General features: G+C 39.6%; 1 protein-coding gene across 3 annotated transcripts in view; it reads left to right on the top strand.

Moving 5' to 3' along the window:
* Window positions 1–8,144, top strand: part of LOC121731569 (protein outspread) — a 256,640-nt gene that overhangs the window by 137,174 nt on the left and 111,322 nt on the right. The gene's annotated exons all lie outside the window — the stretch shown is intronic.

Below are 8,144 nucleotides of genomic sequence, written 5' to 3'. Positions count from 1 at the left end.
AAAAAACACCTCCACGCATTTATTTCAGGAATCAGGACCTAAGAGCTATTTTGTTAACCGACTTCCAAAAAGGAGGAGGTTATATGTTCGGCTGTGGAGATGTTTTTTATTTTTTTTTGTCACGTAAATACTTTGTGAATTGCGACATTAGTTTATTAGTTACAACTTACAAGTGTTAAAATTGTAAAAGTTACATCACGAATGTGCAAATAAAAAGAAACGAAAACGTATACGAAAATACTTGCAAAGAGGATAAGAGAGAGTAAATATTGTCGTGTCGTCATTAAAAAATGCACGTGTTCCGTTCTGCAACGAAATGTTTACTTTCAGTTGCATTGTTGGCGAGAAATAGACTAGAAATTCGCGTAATTACATCGAAAGCGGGCTTCATTTTTGCAACATGCATCGCCCGGACTTCGGACGAATACTCGTATATATTCTGTGGTAATACGTATGCGGGCTCTCTACATTGAGCCATTATGGACCATTAAAAAGGTGTAGAGGGCCTAATTTAATATTTGAAATCTTTGTGATAAACGATCAATACAAACTTTATAAATGCAAAGAGTTAATATCTGTGTGAGTCAAGCTATACATATGTCTTTTTTTTTTAATGAAATAAGGCGGTAAACGAGAAAACGGGTCACCTGATGGAAAGCAACTTCCGTCGCCCATGGACACTCGCAGCATCAGATGAGCTGCAGTTGCGTTGCCGGCCTTTTAAGAGGGAATAGGGTAGTTGGGGAGGGTAGGGAAGGGAAGGGAATAGGATAAGGGATCGGGCCTCCGGTAAACTCACTCACTCGGCGATACACAGCGCAAGCGCTGTTTCACGCCGGTTTTCTGTGAGAACGTGGTATTTCTCCGGTCGAGCCGGCCCATTCGTGTCGAAGCATGGCTCTCCCACGTATAAGCATCGTAAGTCGATTGTTGTTCAATCTTAAACAGATTCATATTGTATTCACACCTTAATCGCCTGATTGAACTGTTTAAAGCATGGCTCTCCCACGTATAAGCATCGTAAGTCGATTGTTGTTCAATCTTAAACAGATTCATATTGTATCCACACCTTAATCGCCTGATTGAACTGTTTAAATTTAAGACCCGGGAAAGGACATAGGATAATTTTCATCCCGATAAAATTTACGGTGCCCGTTCTAGTAATAATCAATATCATAATCATGATCAACACCGGCGTCCGGCGTGTCTAACACCGGCGCCTGCCGCGGGGAAAGTCCATTTGTCAGCGCTCGTTAACATCGTGGGCGATCACGTGGTCGTCGTGATCGATTTCATGCGATCAAGTCAACTAGTCATCATCAATCTGAGGCGGTCAAACGCCTCTTCTAGTGTGATATAAAATATAGTATACAATACAATACATCATAGTATCAAAAATGTTATGTTGACGACGCGACGTCGCTTGCGCAGAATATTGAAGTTTCCCGACTTTCGGAAAAAGGAGGAGATACAATCGCTAGTATGCTGTAGCCAGGCCCGGATCTACGTTTTAAAAAGGGGGGAGCAAAATCCTAATTTGGCGCCCTCCAAGCACAAATAGGTAATAATTTTCATGGTCATACAGGTTTTAACTGCAGAACGAGTTCTACTGAACTTTGTTGAATTGAAGTGGCGGTGGTGAGAAGTCACGCCGAGGTCCCTGGCGACAAGGGCCGCCTCCAAGTCTGTTAACAACAGATTTCTGCGAAACAACGTTGACGGGGTAGCGCGGTGGTGAAGAAAGCGGCAAAAGATTGGGAGGTGGCCTCCGGTCGCCCCCCAATCTTTGCCGCCCGGGGCAAGTGCACCCTCTCGCCCCCCCCCCTCTAGATCCGGGCCTGTAAGATACGTATGACAATTGACAGTGTGTTTTAAGGTATCTAACAGACTATTCAGACTAAGGGGATTCGGGAGCTAGTTTATTCAATTAATAGAGACGTCACAGAAGTCAAGTGATCGAGTCAAAAGTGCGTTTTGAGCAAAAATACTAAATTGACTTTTAACTCCTCTCTATATTTTTACCCATCCTCGTGCTTAGTGGGAAAATTTTGCACGCTACACACGTTGTTTTGGCAAACGCGAACCGCGCTTATAGAGCGGGCTTTACAGCGATATCATAGTTCATTGTTCGTTCTACTCAACTACATCATGTCATTGGACACCAAAACGGTCAATGGATGACGTTAATTTACAGCGCGCTGTAAAGTCGTTGTAAATCAGTCGCGAATAGCTGAGATTTACCGCCGCGCCGCGCCCACGGAGAAAGTAACAAGTGAAAATTGACCATTACTCATTACAACTAGTTGATTTGCCGATACTTTACTCATTTTTGACGTGGGAGAGCCATGCTTCGGCACGAATGGGCCGGCTCGACCGGAGAAATACCACGTCCTCACAGAAAACCGGCGTGAAACAGCGCTTGCGCTGTGTTTCGCCGAGTGAGTGAGTTTACCGGAGGCCCAATCCGCTACCCTATTCCTTTCCCTACCCTCCCTTATTCCGTTCCCTTTCCATCCCTACCTTCCCCTATTACCCTATTCCCTCTTAAAAGGCCGGCAACGCACCTGCAGCTCTTCTGATGCTGCGAGTGTCCATGTGCGACGGAAGTTGCTTTCCATCAGGTGACCCGTTTGCTCGTTTGCCCCCTTATTTCATAAAAAAAAAATGCAAGCGGAGTACCTAAGCGGTCACTGTTATGCATTTAATATGTCCTAACCCACAAATATTTTTAGGGTTCCGTACCCAAAGGGTGAAAACGGGACCCTATTCATGAGACTTCGATGTCCGTCTGTCCGTCTGTCCGGTGGATGTAAACCGCATCTAAATCTAATTATCGTTTGTTTCATCATTAGAAGTGATTGTTCTAAATCTAAACTCATGACATAGATCATTTTTTAGTAGTCGTTAATTGCGTTTCTGGTAGCATTGCTCGAAGATATTATGTCTGCTTCTATTACCATGCTTACTACATAGCCTAAATAATTTAATTTAAAAGACATTTTTAGGGTTTCGTACCCGAAGGATTAAAACGGGACCCTATTACTAAGACTTCGTTGTCTGTCCGTCTGTTCGTCCGTCCGTCCGCCTGTGTCTCCAGGCAGTATCTAAGAAACCGCTACAGCTAGAATTCTGAAATTTTCACAGATTGTGTATATATGTACAGGTTGTAACAAAAATAAGTGATAATACTTTAGGGTGTGTACGTGTTCCTTGTAGAGAGTTCACTGTGAAAGTAGCAGCGATGAAAGACGAAAAAATTTTTTTACTTTTGTATGGGGAAACTCGTGACGCTCGGACCCTTGCCCATACAAAAGTGAAAAAAATTTTTCGTCTTTCCGCGCTGCTACTTTCACAGTGAACTCTCTACAAGGAACACGTGCACACCCTATAGTATTATCACTTATTTTTGTTACACACTGTATATTAGACATTCTGTTAACAAAAAATACTGAAAACAAAATAAAATTAATATCTAAGGGGGGCTCCCATACAACAAACGTGATTTTTTTTGGCTTTTTTGCTCGTTATCTATAATAAAGACGCGAACATTTTTTGTTAAAAAAAAGTTTTTATGCCTCAATAGATCATCCTCGTGGAAGACTTAACAATGATTGATTTTATTTATTTAGCAGAGCATAAAGTAGTTGTTATTCAATTACAAAGTCCACTAACAGTTATTGTTTTTTTTTTTTTGGTTGCAGGTAATAATGGCCTTCTATTGCTTCCGGTATTGAAAGGTTCCCAAGCTTTCATACAGAGCTTTTGTTATAAAAATAATATTAGTAAGTACCTACTCATTATGAGTTGCAATTTACTAAATTACTACAGAACGAGCTTTACTAATAAAATGAATGAACGAAAAATGCAAAAAGTGTTAATTCAAAAAAAATACATGAATAATTTATTCAAAGTTAATACGTGGGAGAGCCATGCTTCGGCACGAATGGGCCGGCTCGACCGGATAAATACCACGTTCTCACAGAAAACCGGCGTGAAACAGCGCTTGCGCTGTGTTTCGCTGAGTGAGTGAGTTTACCGTAGGCCCAATACCCTACCCTATTCCCTTTCCTACCCTCCCATATTCCCTTCCCTTCCCTACCCTCCCCTATTACCCTATTCCCTCTTAAAAGGCCGGCAACGCACATGCAGCTCTTCTGATGCTGCGAGTGTCCATGGGCGACGGAAGTTGCTTCCCATCAGGTGACCCGTATGCTCGTTTGCCCCCTTATTTCTTAAAAAAAATATGTTTTATAATTAGGTATCTGTCAACCTGCAGTTTAGTCTACTAATTGTGAAACAGTTTGTAGGCGAGAATAACAGTTCGTTAACAAAAGAATTATGACCTAATCGACATAAATGGAACTCGTAATTTAACGATTGCAGTATAAACATTAACCATAAACATGGAACTAAAGATAATAAAATCAAACGATTTATAGAAAGCGAAAAATCGCAGATTATAGAAAGTAAACGTCGGCAGATCTCACCACTTGACCACAATAACTGTGAAAATATTATTGTACACCTCTCAATCAAAGGCTCGATATTCGCAATAGAATACGCCGAAAAGTACTTCTTATAGTGACAGCGAAACCAGAAGAATGATACTGATTTTTGCAGTCTATTTATTCAACATCGAAGTGCATAGGTTCGTCTCTTCGCAAAAGGCCATAATGAATAACCATAATTGTACAATCACCTTCATGAGCAATCGTAGACTAATATACCACGTTCTTAATCACTTTTATTGCTCCATCATGGGTAGATCCATAAGACGGGCAAAATGTCTGTGGACGATTTGAAATCATGGCCGTATTAGTGCTTATCAGCCGAGTCTACAAATATTTTACCGTGTGTGGGAATCTCACGTTGAAAGTAAAATTCGTGTTATACTTTGGGAATGGTCAAAGCATTATACAATGGGCATGGTCAAAGTTGGTACTGGGGACTACCTAAGATCGGGACGGTTGGCGCTCGACGGTTGAGCAGTGAACGATAGGCTGATGATGGTCATAGTTAGTACTCGATAATATAAGCATAACCTGTTGCTACCAACCTACCACAAAGTGTAATGAAAACAAACACACAACAGGTTTCTCATCAACTCTCCATTTTCCACACTTTTCCGTTCAACAACCTATTCATAGCCAGTTCAGCTTTCTAAGCTATACGAGCAACTGAATTTGGTTATGATTATTAAAAACAGGATTTAATTATAATGTTAAAATTATACAAATACGTGCAATGTCCAAAAAAGTGTCACTATCATAGCTGAAACATCGCTTTAAACACAGTTTCCTTATACTAATACTAAAGTCTACACTGGTGTATACAGACATAATTAGTGGCATTTAGGATTTTACAATTTTAAATTTTTAATTGAATTCATTAATTGAAGAATCAATAAAATCTTACATTCCGCTAAATACAATTTCTCATCATTCGTCTGACGTTGCATAAGAAATAATTTACAAGTTCGCGCTGTGAATCGATTCGATCCACGGCGCAACTTTTATACTTTTACTTTTATGGCGTCGAGAGATTATTCAACAAAAAGTGCGGAGTAATAGTGGTAATAGCTCGTGGGAGCTGCTGGCGACAAAAACTGGGGAATTAAATCTTAGGCTTAGCAACCTTGCTAATTGTTTATGGGGATTCGTCATCATCGGGTTATTATCTCTTAGAGCCTTCGGCCAAGTATCCATTGCTTTAGGCATTGCTATGTCTTTAGAGCTGCGTATTTCAAATCCCATTTATTTCTGTTTTCGAATTTAGTTCATCATTTTAGTCTGGAATTATATCATGGTTCTCATCATGTTTTTTTCCTAGATTGAAATACTATTAGGAAACTTTATGTTTGTCTAATTAAACTCTTTTCATGTGAAGTACAAAATATCAAGTTCCAAAAAGTGTAAACTAACACTTCGTAATAAGCATTATTAGTCTCATTGCACACGCAGTCGGATCAAAACAAAAACTGCTAAAATTACATAAAAATTCCTATGCCGACAAAAAATGACGTGATGCCACCAACGACGTCGACGTAAACAAATCACTCGCAATCGCCGTAATCAATTTAATAATTCAAAGGTGTTCGGTGATTTAGGTAATAAGGTAATTTTGGACAGATTGCCGCATGACGCTGGAGGTCCGAAATGTTGATGAAAGGAATGGATACGGCAAATTGACGGTGAAAAACCATTAGTAAGTAATTTAGAGTGCTTACGGATGATTTTTAAGGTTAAACTTCACTTTTTAGAATTTTTTAAAAGTTTACTCCAACTGGTAAATGATTCTCTAAGATATCTATCCCCATCCTGTAAAATGGTTATCTAATAACGTTGAAAAAAAAAAATGAAACATTTTCTAATTTACAGTTATTGTTACCGTAGAGTCCTGTTATAATGGCTCCGAATTCAAAAGACGCAATTTCATACTTATCAGACACTCCGGAGTACAAAAGAACTTTATAAATTGCAATATTTGTCAATGCGAGACATGTTCAAAGTGCCTCGGGATTCGAACCTGCGACTAGCGAACCGGTCTTTAGCACCGTTACGTGTCGAGATATGATTTATAACATCATAGGAGCGAATACCAACATCTGTGTCGTGTTATAAATTCAATCACATTTATGACAACTGAATGTGGGCCACTCCTGCGCAGGCATTAATGTTCTATCAGGTGCTGCTTTATGCTTAAAACGGTACTCGGGAAAATAATTTTCAATACGTATTTAAATTCCACGTCTTGTATGTAGTTCTATAGAATCGGGACATTACAATCGAAACTTAATTTAGAACCAAATTTAGTTATATAGTTGGACGACCAAAGTTTTTAGAAAATTGTTATATTATATTTATAATTGCAAGGAAACGTTGAAAACTTAAGACTAATCAGTAGGAAGTAACTTGTAACTCCAAAAAAGCGTCTAGAAAAAAACAGTGATTACTAGATGATGCATTATGAAGCCATCATCCAAGGCCAAAGTCATGACATGGATCCGACTTTAAAGCAAATTAGATGGCTCACACCCAGAGTGCTTCGGTTTAGATGCAAAGTACACCTTAGCAGACACAGGGCTGCGGAGTACGAAACGATGAGAAAGAAGAAATTGCCACAAGAATAAATTGGGAATATTTTGTAGTTGAATAAAATGCTTGATTTCAGAGAAGTAGTGCATAATGGTTTTAGGAAAGAATATTTATAACTACATAGAAGACACTGCAAAAGAGATAGTATAATGTAGAGCGTTCAACATTTGAAAATCAAACAAAAGGCAGTACGAAACCGTTCTACAGCTTAGGACCTAGAGTCTAGGGCCAAACAGCAGCCCTGTTCGCATGTCAGCGTACAATTACGAGGGACCGTTTTAATGTCCCTCATTACGCCAGTGCCGGGAAGGTATTTGATTTGACAAAATTGTAGCTGCCTCTCGCACGAGGCTCGGCACAGATTGCCCACAAGCGACTGATCGCTGTAGCATGCGACTTGCGAAAAAAAATTCCAGGTGGAAATTCCAATGCTGTGAAATATATTGTATCTGATGGGAGAATGAGGGAGAGACGTCTTGGATCACTAAGCGATGACGTCGATGATCTTTCAATTGCGGAAGTTCTAGTAAATCACTGGAAAATCTATTAAAAATCAACAGGCATTCGCTGGTTAAGATTGTAAGCGTATGCTCCTAATTTTGAAACCTCGTCGAAGCAGCTCCGATCTGGGTCGGTCGGGATCAACGACCCGCGATTACATCACAAATTGACATCGATAAAGTTGTCACTCAGTAAACAGTGTCATGATTATAAGATTGCGACCGATATAAAAACGTTATCAGATTTCAAAGACATTATGGGAACCAGTGGGGCCGGTTGTTGCAACGCATTGTTCGCGACAAAGAAATTACCGATACAATTGAAATTGTTTATCGGCATTATTGTTTGCTATGACTCGATCTAGCTTTAGAATTTAGATGATTGATTCTCGTAATGAGTTATAGATTTTTATGTAACAGCCAATCCAGTTCCTTTAAATGTAACAAGCGCATGGTGATTGAACTCATCATACGTTTCGTCTCTATATCTTGACGATATCTTGCATAATATGTTAATCAAGTTTGCATAACATTTCCTTAGCGTTTTCCT

This window comes from Aricia agestis, chromosome 11, assembly GCF_905147365.1.
Source record: "Aricia agestis chromosome 11, ilAriAges1.1, whole genome shotgun sequence".
Taxonomy (NCBI): domain Eukaryota; kingdom Metazoa; phylum Arthropoda; class Insecta; order Lepidoptera; family Lycaenidae; genus Aricia; species Aricia agestis.
Note: the sequence above shows the minus strand (reverse complement) of the source record. Positions and strands in the feature narration are given on the sequence as shown.